This window comes from Rhinopithecus roxellana, chromosome 15 (assembly GCF_007565055.1).
Source record: "Rhinopithecus roxellana isolate Shanxi Qingling chromosome 15, ASM756505v1, whole genome shotgun sequence".
Taxonomy (NCBI): domain Eukaryota; kingdom Metazoa; phylum Chordata; class Mammalia; order Primates; family Cercopithecidae; genus Rhinopithecus; species Rhinopithecus roxellana.
The window spans coordinates 17,128,688-17,140,866 of NC_044563.1; positions in this window are offsets into that span (position 1 = coordinate 17,128,688).

Sequence of the window (12,179 nt, forward strand, 5' to 3'; positions counted from 1 at the left end):
ACATTGAGCAAGCCACCTAACTCTTTCATGGATATATCAAAATGTCAATAAAATAGCTCCCCCTGTACCAAGCTTCTTCCAAGACTGTGAGAAAATAGCTGATAAGCATTTGAGGGTCTGGTTGAGAAGTGTATCAAGACAAGGTTTCACATTTCCCCTTACGGCATAGCTGCCCTAGTCTCCTCCTTATACCCATGCCATCAACTCCACCCCAAACCCCAGCTGCTTCCAACAGCCATAGAATGTTCCCCTGCCTCCCTGATTGCCAATTGCTTTTAGAAATCTGGGTGGGGAACATCACACACTGGGACCTGTTGTGGGGTGGGGGGAGGGAGGAGGGATAGCATCAGGAGATATACCTAATGTAAATGATGAGTTAATGGGTGCAGCACACCAACATGGCACATGTATACATACATATGTAACAAACCTGCACGTTATGCACATGTACCCTGGAACAAAAAGTATAATAAAAAAAAAAAAAGAAAAAAGAAATCTGGATGGGGGACCTGGGGTGACCAGAGTCCCTCAGACTACAAAGCCCTCAAGCACAGGGACCAAGCCTTATTCTTCTCAGTATTTATTTTTCCTTTCTTTTCTCTTTCTTTCTTTCTTTTTTTTTTTTTTTTTTGAGTCAGAGTTTCACTCTTGTTGCCCAGGCTGGAGTGCAATGGCGTGATCTCGGCTCACTGCAACCTCTGCCTCCCAGGTTCAAGTGATTCTCCTGCCTCGGCCTCCCAAGTAGCTAGGATAACAAGCGCCCTCCACCATGTCCTGGCTAATTTTTTGTATTTTTAGTAAAGATGCGGTTTCACCATGTTGACCAGGCTGATCTTGAACTCCTGACCTCAGGTGATCCACCCACCTTGTCATCCCAAAGTGCTGGGATTACAGGTGTGAGCCACGTGCCCAGCCTCTTCTCTGTATTTCTAATCTTCAGCCCAGTGCCTGCACAGGGCAGGTGTTCTATAGTTGTTTTCCATATAAACAAAGGAAGCACTTAAGGAAAGAGTAAGTGACTAATCCCTAATACTAAGATGCTCCACTGTTTGTCATTGTGGATGTATGGGATTATTTCAGGCTGTTCTGACTCATGATGAAGCCTGAGACAGAGTGATGGGCTGGCTTCCCAAAAGGTGTTTATGAATCGAAAATGTAAGAGAGAAGGTAAACGTGTGGAAGCAATAGGCTCAAAAATAAAAATTAGAAATCTTGGCAATTTTTAAAGTTCAACCGGACTTACCAGTAAGTTGGCGATTATTATCTTTTTATCCCCACAATTTTTTTTTTTTTTTTTTTTTTTTTGAGACAGGGTCTCACTCTGTCACCCAAGTTGGAGTGCAGTGGCGTGATCACGGCTCACTGTAGCCTCCATCTCCCAGGCTCAACTGATCCTCTCACCTTGGCCTTCCAAGCAGCTGGGACCACAGCTGGGCACAGGCCCCCATGCCAAGCTCATTTTTTTATTTTTAAATTTTTGTAGAGATGGGATCTCACTATGTTGCCTAGGCTGGTCTCGAACTTCTGGGCCCAAGCAATCCTCCCACCTGGCCTTTCCAAATTGCTGAGATTACAGTTGTGAGCCACTGTGCTTGGCTCCCACTTTGATTTTTATCATAATGCATCACAGGGTATCCTGAGCAGAGCATGGTGGTTAGTGGTGTGAGATATGGAGACAGTGTCTGGGTTTGAATCCTGGTTCTTCGGCTTACAAGATGTTATGGAATGAATGTGTGTGTCCCTCCAAAATTCCTATGCTGAAATCCTAACCCTCAATGTGACGGTGTTAAGAGGTGGAGCCTGTGGACGATAATTAGGTCAGGAGGGTGGATCCCTGGTGATTGGATTGGTGACTTTATGAAAGCAACACAGAGAGCTCCGTTGGTGATTTTCTACCACGTGAGGATACCAGAAGAAGTGGGCAGTCTGAAGCCCAAAAGAGGCCCCCACAAGCCCCTGCCCATGCCGACAGCCTGATCTCAGACTTCCAGCCCCTAGAACTCGGAGAAATTAATGTTTGTTTGTACGCCATCCACCTTACGGTATTTTGTTAGGACAGTTTAAGTTGACCAAAATACTGGGTAACCTTGGGCAAATTACTTAACCTCTCTGAACCTCAGTTTTCCCATAACACCTACCTAACAAGAATTGCAGTGACAATAAATGATTGAGTTGATCTTCACATAGACAACGGTGCCTGGCACACAGCAATACCACATCGGTGTTTTTAAATAAAATCCTTACCTAGATTGACAAATACTCACCCGTGTACCCCTGTGCCCTCCTGTACTCATGTATTAGTTGTCACGTGGGTGCTTACACTTCCACTGGAGGAAAGCAATTTCTGCTGCCTTTTCCGTAGTAAGCTCTTCAATGCTTTCATCTCAATGAAGCTTTGCTATAGGGTCGTTTGTGGGGCACGCTTGAAGTCCTGTTGTCCATGTTGGTGTCTCCTAAGATGATTGCCTTTAACGTGCTTGGATTCCTGACATTCTTCCCTCAGCATGCCTAGCCCAGCATTCTCTCTTTGCTATTCTTATTGTCTCTGCTTCCTCCCCCATTGCAGACTGTTGCTGCAGCCTCCTAACAGACTTCCCTGCCTCCAGTCTCTGCCACCAGTTGTTCATCCACAGTCCCGGGACACATTAAACACTTCCTCCAGCAACGCTGTGAACATCATTCTCACCCACCCCCTGCTACTCAGAATCCTCCACTCCCCTCATCACTGTGCAAAAAGTAGTGTTCAAATTCCTTAGCTTGACTATTCAGACCCCCATAGTTGGCCTTAGCCTCACAATCTCACTTTACCTCCCTTGACTTGTCTTTCAAAACTTTTGTTTTTTTTTTTTGCAGTCTAGTCATTACCTCAACACCAGTCATGCCTACTCCCACCCAGACAACATCATCTCCTCTCCAAGTCCAAAATGCTTCCCGCTATGCCTTTGAGGCTGAGGTCTGGGAAGAAGACTCTAAGAAGAGAGAAAAGGGCACCAGTATGGAGACCCTAGAATATAAAAAAGCAGACTTAGCCTGTCTAATCTGTTCCTTGACTTGGCCATGATCCCAGGAATGGAGGAAGAATCTTCCTTTTCCTCCTCGTCCTAGAAAGGCATCAGAGCATGGGCCCTGGCTCTGTTACTCCCTGGCTAGGGAAGTTACTTACCTACTCCATGTCTCAGTTTTACTTATCTCTAAAAGGGGTAGAGTAACAGTACTCACTGGAGTGGAGCATGGTTATGCCTCCCAGACTCTCCTTCAGGACCAGGTTACTTATTCATCCAGCTGCAAGGAGTGTTAGCTGTGGACTGCTCACAATGGAGTCTTTTCTAGGAATTGCCCTCAACCGAAGGAAGCTGCAGTGCCCAAGATGAGATGCCCTCGCTGGGTCGTCCTGCATCCAATGACAAGTTAGTGGGGCGTACAAAGGCCTGGTCTCCTCATCTTGATTGGATAACTCCAAAGGACCATCCCAGTTTCTGATCTCCCTGTAGAATCTCCTGAAGCCTCTGTTGTGACTGCATCAGAGCCCGACTTCTCTCTCTACCCAATCCAGGCTCCTTTCCTTCTCACAGGTGTTGTTCCCAAAACTCAATAAACTGCCTACATGCAAATCTCTGCTTCCGAGTCTGTTTCCCAGGAAACCTGACCTACAACAGCAGTTATTTGGCCTAAGACAGCAGTCTCAAAAATGGGATTTGGGAGCTGTGCTGCTCACTGGCTGACTGCTTCTGAGGACTCCATTACGAACAGTAGGTGGAATAGTAGGAGCCCCCAGCATGTGGTTAGGGTGCAATTGCTAATACTTTCACTGGTGATGAGCTGGCACGGGACACAGGTAGATGTTAATGTACTAGGGGCTGCAGCACATCAAGCATTTGAGAGGTTCTGGATAAATAGCATTTGTAAAGACTGTAAAATGAGATGGCCATTGCTGGGGGTGGTGGGTGCATAGTTTAATTGGAGAAAGAGAATGAAAGGCCCAGAATGATTAATTACTGATATAAGGCAAAGTGTAAGCGCTTGAAGATATCTTTGGTAGTGTATAAAGAGACTGATCTCCTGTACTGGACGGCAGAGAAAACTAAGGATCAGGCCCAGAACTTAAATTATAAAAGCAATGAGACTCCAAAGAAGATTGAATTCTCAAGTGCAGCAGATCTGCTATGCCAAGGTCAGGGACCTGATCAGAAAGAATAGGACCCTGAGACCCTCATGAAGATGCAGGCAAGGTATCGATTGAAAGCATCTGCTTCTAAGCTCACGCTCATGGCTGTTGCAGGCCTTAAATCTGCTTCCAAGCTCCTTCCTGCAGTTGCTGATAGACCTTGGTAAGTCACCATGTGTTCTGAGTGTCCTTGCTACATAGCAGGTAGTGAAGAGAGACAGACAGAGAGAGACAGACAGAAACAGAGAGAGACCCAAGATGGAAGCCATAGTCTTTTTGTACCCTAATCTTGGAAGCGCCATTCCATCACATCTGCCATTTTCTATTCATTAAAAAGGAGCCACCAAGTCTAGTCCACACTGAAAGGGAGAATATCCAGGAAGTGAATGTCAGGAAGCAGTTATCATTGGGGATCATCTTAGAGGCTGCCTACCACAACCTCATAGACCTTTCCACGTTCTGGAAAGGGCATGTGGCACACTTGAGAATATTATTCCAACCCATTTACTTAATGACAAGGAAAGTTGTCACTAAGAGGGCCCAGGGCAAGAAAGGGCTCCGCAGCAGGCATAAGCTGTAGTGCAAGTGGCTCTGTGGCATCTATGGTGGGGAAAGACTTGGGTCATGTACTTTGTGGGCAAAGAAAAGTGGCCTGAGGTAAGAATATATACAGAATCACAGGCAGGAGTTATTGGCTTGATTTGTGGGTCAAGGGTCTGGAAAGAGAAAGACTGGGAAATTATGGACAAGGTGATCTGGGAAAGAGGTAGGTGGATGAATCTATGGGACTGTGCACAGGTGTGAAGATCTGTACACATGAAATCTCTGCTGTAACTGCGTAACAGTTCAGTTCCCTCTGCCTAATCTGGTGTCGTCCACAGGTTTTGTTCCTGAGAGCATCCCCACTTCCTGTATGCAAATCTCTGCCTAAATATCTGTTTTCCATAGAACCCAACACTTCCATACAGAGTCGTTATAAGAATTAAATGAATGAGTAGAATTAAATGAATGAGTATCTGGAAAAGGCTTGGAAGAGTGCCTGGCACACAGTAAGCACTGTGTAAGTGCTTACTGCTATTACCCTCCCCAATACTCTGTAGTGCCCTGCTCTCATTCCTGAAACCTAGATTAGTTCTCTTACAGCCACACATCAGTCTTCCACTATGTAGTCCATGTCACACTGGAGGTAACTGAAGAGATTCTAGGTATTTCCAGAAGTATACTGACGTGTTTTGGCCAGGCGCAATGGCTCATGCCTGTGATCCCAGCACTTTGGGAGGCCTAGGCAGGCAGATTCACCTGAGGTCGGGAGTTCAAGACCAGCCTGAGCAACATGGAGAAACCCCATCTCTACTAAAAATATGAAATTAGCCAGGTGTGGTGGCAGGCACCTGTAATCCCAGCTACTTGGGAGGCTGAGGCAGGAGAATCGCTTGAACCTGGGAGGTGGAGGTTGCGGTGAGCTGAGGTTGTGCCATTGGACGTCAGCCTGGGCAACAAAGTGAGACTCCATCTCAAAAAAAAAAAAAAAAAAAGAAAAAGAAAAAAAGAATGCTAACATTTTTTAATTGTTTTAATTTCTTTAATTAAAAAAATAATTTTAGATTCAGGAAGGTTGCAAGGAAATATGCAAGGAAGTCATGTGCACCCTATTCCCAATCTCCTCCAATGTTAACGTCTTACAACAGTTGTGCTCTATCAAAACTGAGAAGTTGGTACTGGTATAATCCATAGAACTTATTTGGATTTGGCCAGGTATGGTGGCTCCTGCCTATAATCCCAGCACTTTGGGAGGCCTAGGTGGGCGGATCATCTGAGGTCAGGAGTTCAAGACCAGCCTGGTCAACATGGTGAAACCTCGTCTCTACTAAAAATACAAAAATTAGCTGGGCATGGTGGTACGCACCTGTAGTCCCAGCTGCTCAGGAGGCTGAGGCAGGAGAATCACTTGAACCTGGGAGGCAAAGGTTGTAGTGAGCTAAGATTGTGCCACTGCACTCCAGCCTGGGCAACAGAGCGAGACTCTGTCCCCCACCAAAAAAAAAAAAAAAAAAAATTCACTTGGATTTCATCAGTTTTACATGCACTCATTTGTGTGTCTATGTGTAGTTCTAGGTGATTTTTATCAATATGTGCAGCCTTTCACAACTACCGCCCAAACTGAGATACTCAGCTGTGCCATCACCTCAACACTCCCTTGTGTTACCCTTTTATAATCACACCCTTCCTCTCTCCCTCATCCCTAAACTCTGCTCTCCTTTTCTAAAGTTTTATCCTTTTAAAAATATATCAATGGAATCATACAGTCTGTAACCTTTCAAGATTGGCTTTTTTTCACCAAGCATAGTTTCCTTCGGGTTCTTCTACATTGTTGCATGTATTAATAGTTCATTCCTTTTTATCGCTGAGTAGTATTCCAAGGTATGGATGTACCAGTTAGCCATTCACATATTGAAGGACATTTGGGTTAATTTCCAGTTTTCTGGTTATTCTGAATGCTGCTGTGCATATTCATGTATAAGTTCCTACAAGAAAATGTCTTCTTTGTTTTGGAATAAATGTCCAAGAGTGTAATTACTATGTTGTGTGATAAGTCCATTTTTAGTCTTGAAAAGAAACTGCCAAACTATTTTCCTAAAAGGCGCTATCATTTTACATTCCTACCAGCAAAGTATGAGAGATCCAGTTTCTCTGCATCCTTACCAGGATTTAATATGGTCACTATTTTCCATTTTAGCTGAATTTACTCATATGGCTATCTTATATTTACAGCAAATAATACTGGTTTTGCTTTTATAGCAGTGATATAAAACTTTATTTTAAAATAAAATTATATAAGTGTTAAAAATAAGTTGAATCAAAGGAGAATATTAACTAAGTAAAAGTTCCAGTGCACATGTTGATGGCAAAAATCATGAACTCAGTACATTAATGTGTGGTGTTTGGGAAACCCTACCATGGTGTATCTATAGTATAGTTAAATTTATGGCCCAGCCACAATGTATTTGTGGCCAAACCATTTTGTTTATGTAAAAATATTCCAAACAGTTGATCCACAGTGAAATTTGGGGAAATATTACTGTATTTTGAAAGCTTCTCCCACTAACTTGTGTTGCTTTGTTCTTTTGGAGTATGTTCTATATTACCTACTGAACTGGAAACACCACAAAAACAGACATCCTGTCTTATCACTCTTATAACTCAGCACCTAGCACATCAATAAGTGCCTCATGACTACTTCCATGTGTGGTAGGAATCCCTGAGAATATTCGAAATTGCTTATGACGATAGATTGCTATATTGGCAGCCCCGAGTGAACCATGACTCCTGGTAGCCAGGCCCTTGTGGAATACCTTCCAATCCTGACTCTACAGTTATCCAGAGTCTTGGACAGTAGCAAGTGTGATACAGACTGAGGCTTATTGTTTGCACATCCTCTTGCATGCTACTTCCTGAAACCCAGTGCCATGTGGATAGAAAGTCCAGGCTATCCTGATGGAGACAGAGAGAGGCCACATGGAGATGCACTAGAGACACCACAAGCGAGAGAGGCCACGCAGTGGAGAACCAAGGTCCCCAGTCAAGTTGTCAACTCAATGTAGGCTCATGAGAGACCCCAGTCAACAGCATGTGGAGCAGAGCTCCCCAGTCAGCCATGATAAATCAATCATTTTTGTTTTAAGCTATTAAGTTCTGGCATGGTTGGTTACGTAGCAATAGATAACAGATATACTTATGCTGCCTAGGCTAGGAGAAGGAGATCCTTTAGCAATTCGATTAATTAGTCCATGATGATGGATTTTGGACAGGTGTGAAAAACTGAGAGGACCTAACCAGAGGAAAAACAAAAAGAGAACAGAAAAGAATACAGTCAGGATGGGCTTATTTATTTTAAAAGGTCAGGATGTTTAAATCAAAGAATCATGACATTTAACAGCCTAAAATACTTCATGATCACAGAATGGCTAACATATGACCTAAATGCAGCCTATCCTCTCTTCTGGGCTCATGCAGACATCACTAAGTGATCACAGAGCTCTTTCCTACTAAACTTAGCATAGCTGTTGAATCCTTGTCCGCACAGCCCTCCTGACAGGTACTAATCAATTAGCTAGGTTGGCAAAGAATGTGGTACCAATCTCCACTCCAATCTCTGCCATTATTTTTATCAATAAAAGAACCCAGGACTTAAGAGGCTTATTTGCAGAGATAGTCACAGAGCTAGTAAGTAATAGAGTTAGGATTAAATCTCAGGACTCCTGAAAAGCTTTGGAATTGGTCAAGTTTGGGTTCAAGATCTGGCTCTACCACTTGTCAGCTATGTGATCTAGCTTAGATAAATTATTTAACCTCTCCATTGCTCGATTTCCTCATCTGCAAACAGGGATACTACTTCTACCTCACAAAGTTGCTGTGCAAATTAAATAGGCTCATACGTTCCATGGGAAAGGGCTTGCCGCCACACCTAACACAGAGTGGGCTCTCAGAGCACACTAATTTCCTGACAAATATCAACAAGTGCCTGGAGGGAAGAGTTCAGTGCTGTAAATCTGGCCCATGAGAGAGAGCAAAGGGAAACTCAACAAACTTTGTCTATAGCAGAGAAGGTGTGTGGTTGGCACCGAAACCAGCAGGCAAGACCAGAGAATAAAGAAGCAAAAGTGGGCAAGAAGCACCCATGAGAAAGTCTCCGTTCTCTGGTGTTGGGGGTTGGGGCAGCAACGACTTGCCCTTTCATCTACCCATGCCATTCCCTATTTCATCATAATTGTCAAATGACTTTACCATTTATCTAACATATGAGAATTTCATCATAATTGTCAAATGGCTTTACTATTTATCCAAAAATATGAAAATTAGGAGGTCTGAAACAACATGGAAGTCTTGACCACCACCAAACTTTCTGAGCAAAACAAAAAGCTGTTTTCCAAATTTGGGTCTCATTCTTCCCACCTTCAGCTCCATTAAGACACCCGAGCCTCCTTGTGATCCCCTCCTCAAGTCCTTGAGGAGCATCTCGAAAGACCCATTCTACTCACATCTTCCTCAACTTGAACCTTCCTCTGATTTGCTGAAGGGCCTTGCCACGACAGGCCGTGAAGTCCCAGGCAAGAAGCCAGCAAGCTGACATGGACCCACTGACCACCGAGAGCACCACAGCGCACTCACGAGCCCCAGCCTGTCTTCACAGAAGAGGGATCCAGTCTTGCTGAAGGAGGCCAGGCTTCCCATAATTCTTCCCTACTCCAAGCAAGACTCTTTGGTTGCAAGCAACAGAAACAAATCTTCAGAAATAAATATTCCAGAGATGTCCTGGAATTGGAGCTAATCAGTCATTTTGGTAGGAAACTGCTTCTTACGTAACCTTCTTGTATCCCTCTGCCATTTGAGTTCAGATCCCAACTCCTTGAATCTGATTGGTTTGACTTGAGTAAAATGCCCTCTCCTTCACCATGTTGACTGACAGCCCAACTAAGACTGCAACCAATAGGACAGAAGTAATTGTCCAAAACTGAAATTGGGGTTGTTACCAAAAGAAGGTAGCATGGATGCTGGGCAGTCAAAAACTACACATGCCCAAAACACACCTAGTCTCTCCCCACTTAAACAATTCGTTTTAACCATCAAGATTCCAGGTGCTGTGTATGAATAAAAGTTATCAGAACTGTAAACTAAAGCCGGTGATAAACAGTGCAGAAATCAACTTGAGGGCACTCAGTTTGTAGAGGAATGGGGCTTCTTGAGTCAGAAGATCTGAGGTCTTCTAGTTCTAGCACTGCCACTAACTGTGACCTCCCTTTCTTCATCCAAGCAACGAGGTAAGCAGTGACCTGTTCAGCAGGTCATTATAAGCATCAAAATAGATTATGCACTTAAAGGCACTTTGAAGGCTATAAAACATGCAAACTTGAGGAATTTTATCAGTCTGTTTGGGTTTTTATAAATTTTTTTTGAAGATTACATGATATTGACTACTTAACCTGAGATTATGTTTGGCCAGAAGCAGTGCAGTTCTAACCTTAGCTGGCAGACAGGCTGCAGTGAAGCGAGATGGAGGAGAGAGTCCTGCAGGTAATGCAGTGAGCAGTCTTATTTCAGCCTATTTTGCAATGCAATTATCTTGAGGAAATATTAGGATGCAGCTCATAGAGAGTTCTTCCTAACTCAGAAAAATCAACTCCAGTGAGAGCCAAGAAATAGAAAACTGTCAGAGTGTAGGTAATGGCCATTTGGAAGAATGCATCAGATATTCAATATTCAACACAGAATTGAGTGGCAATGTAGTATAGTCATTCAGAACACAGGCTCTGAGTCAGGAAAACCTGAGTTTGAACCGTGGCCACAACAATTCCTTGACTCATCTAGATAAGTACAATAATAATCCATAAAGTAAATAGTTATTGAGGACTTATCATACGCACTGAGGTTACAACAGGGAACAATACAGATTAAAAACCCTGGTCCTCATGAGCCTTACATTCTGGTGAGGGAAAAAAGTAAGTTCTTTTTAAAGTAAAATATATGGTGAATCAGACAGTGATAAATACTATGGAGAAAATAAAGTAGGGGAAGAAGCCCAGGGGTGATTGGGAAGGAGTTACTAGAATCTGTAGGGAGATTAGGGAAAACCTCACTGTGATGATGACATTTGTATCAAGAGCCAAGAGAAGGGAAGAACTGAACTATGCAGGAGCCTGGAGGAAGATCATTCCAGGCAGAGGGAAAAGTTTAAGTGCACAGACCTGGCAATGAGAGCATATCTGGTTCAAGGATTGGCAAGGCAGGCAGTATGGTTGGAGGAGATCTTGTCATTGGAGAGAAGGAGCTCCAGGCAGAGTGTTGGAGATGGGGCAGGTATGTAGGGGCTGGTAGGCCCAGTACTTTGACTTTCGCTCTGAGTGACCTGGGGAGCCACTGGACAGTTTTGAGCAGGAAAGTAACATAATCTAATTTATATTTTAAAGGCATATTTGAGTTGCTATGCTGTGGGCAAAGACAGAAGACAGGGACCAGTTCGGAGGCTATTGCAAAAATACAGATGAGACTTCTGGTTTCTCATCCAGCACATAAGGAATTTGGAAGTCGCCACTGTGTCCTAACAAGTAAAAAGCTGAACAAACTGAAAAATCCACAACGCTTCTTAGACCTATTAGAAAAGTGAAGTCACAGAGAAAGCTCCTAGTCCTAAAATTTGGAGAAACAAACAGGCAAATATGGAGAATCACAACTTACTAGTGCTGAAACCTCAGCAGGAACCAGTGCCAGGAATGGAAAACCTAAAGTGTAATTGATGAATTACTAGAGGCTCAATGTGGACAAGTCTGAGAGTGAAACACTCCAGGGAACCCAATCACAGGAGGGTACCTACACTTTTTTGAGCTTTACTTCCAGGAACTCTACCAGCTTCCCATAGTGAATACTAGAGAAAAATTCCCTCGTGCATTTGGAAAAGGTGAGGGGGAAGTAACCATTTTGAAATCCTCCAAGGCACCCTGTTCTTCTAACAAAGCCTGCCCTCAAGAGGAACTATGTTACCAGAGCTTACACTATTAGAGATTTTTCAGAGCCTAACTGATCTGGAGGAAGAAAAATAAATATCCAGCTCCAGCCTACTGTAGCCATCCTCTTCCACCTAATGTTGGCAGGTGGGGCTGGGGGTGGAGACTGAGAAGCACTTGTGAAGTTCAGTCTAGAGGCACAGAACAGAAAAGAGTGAGACCTAATCATAGGGCTATAGAATGTTTCCCCTCCCCCAACACCTAACTATTACATTAGTAAAGACCTATTTACCCAGTACATCATGTCTGACTGTGAAGTAAAAGTTACAAGGCATACTAAAAGGCAAGAAACACAGCTTGAAGAGAAAGAGCAAGCATCAAAACTAAACTCAGATATGGCAGGGATGTTGGCTTATCAGACCGAGAATTGCAAACAACTATGATAAAGATGCTAAGGATTCTAATGGATAAAGTAGACAACATTCAAGAACAGATGGCAATGTATGCAGAGAGAT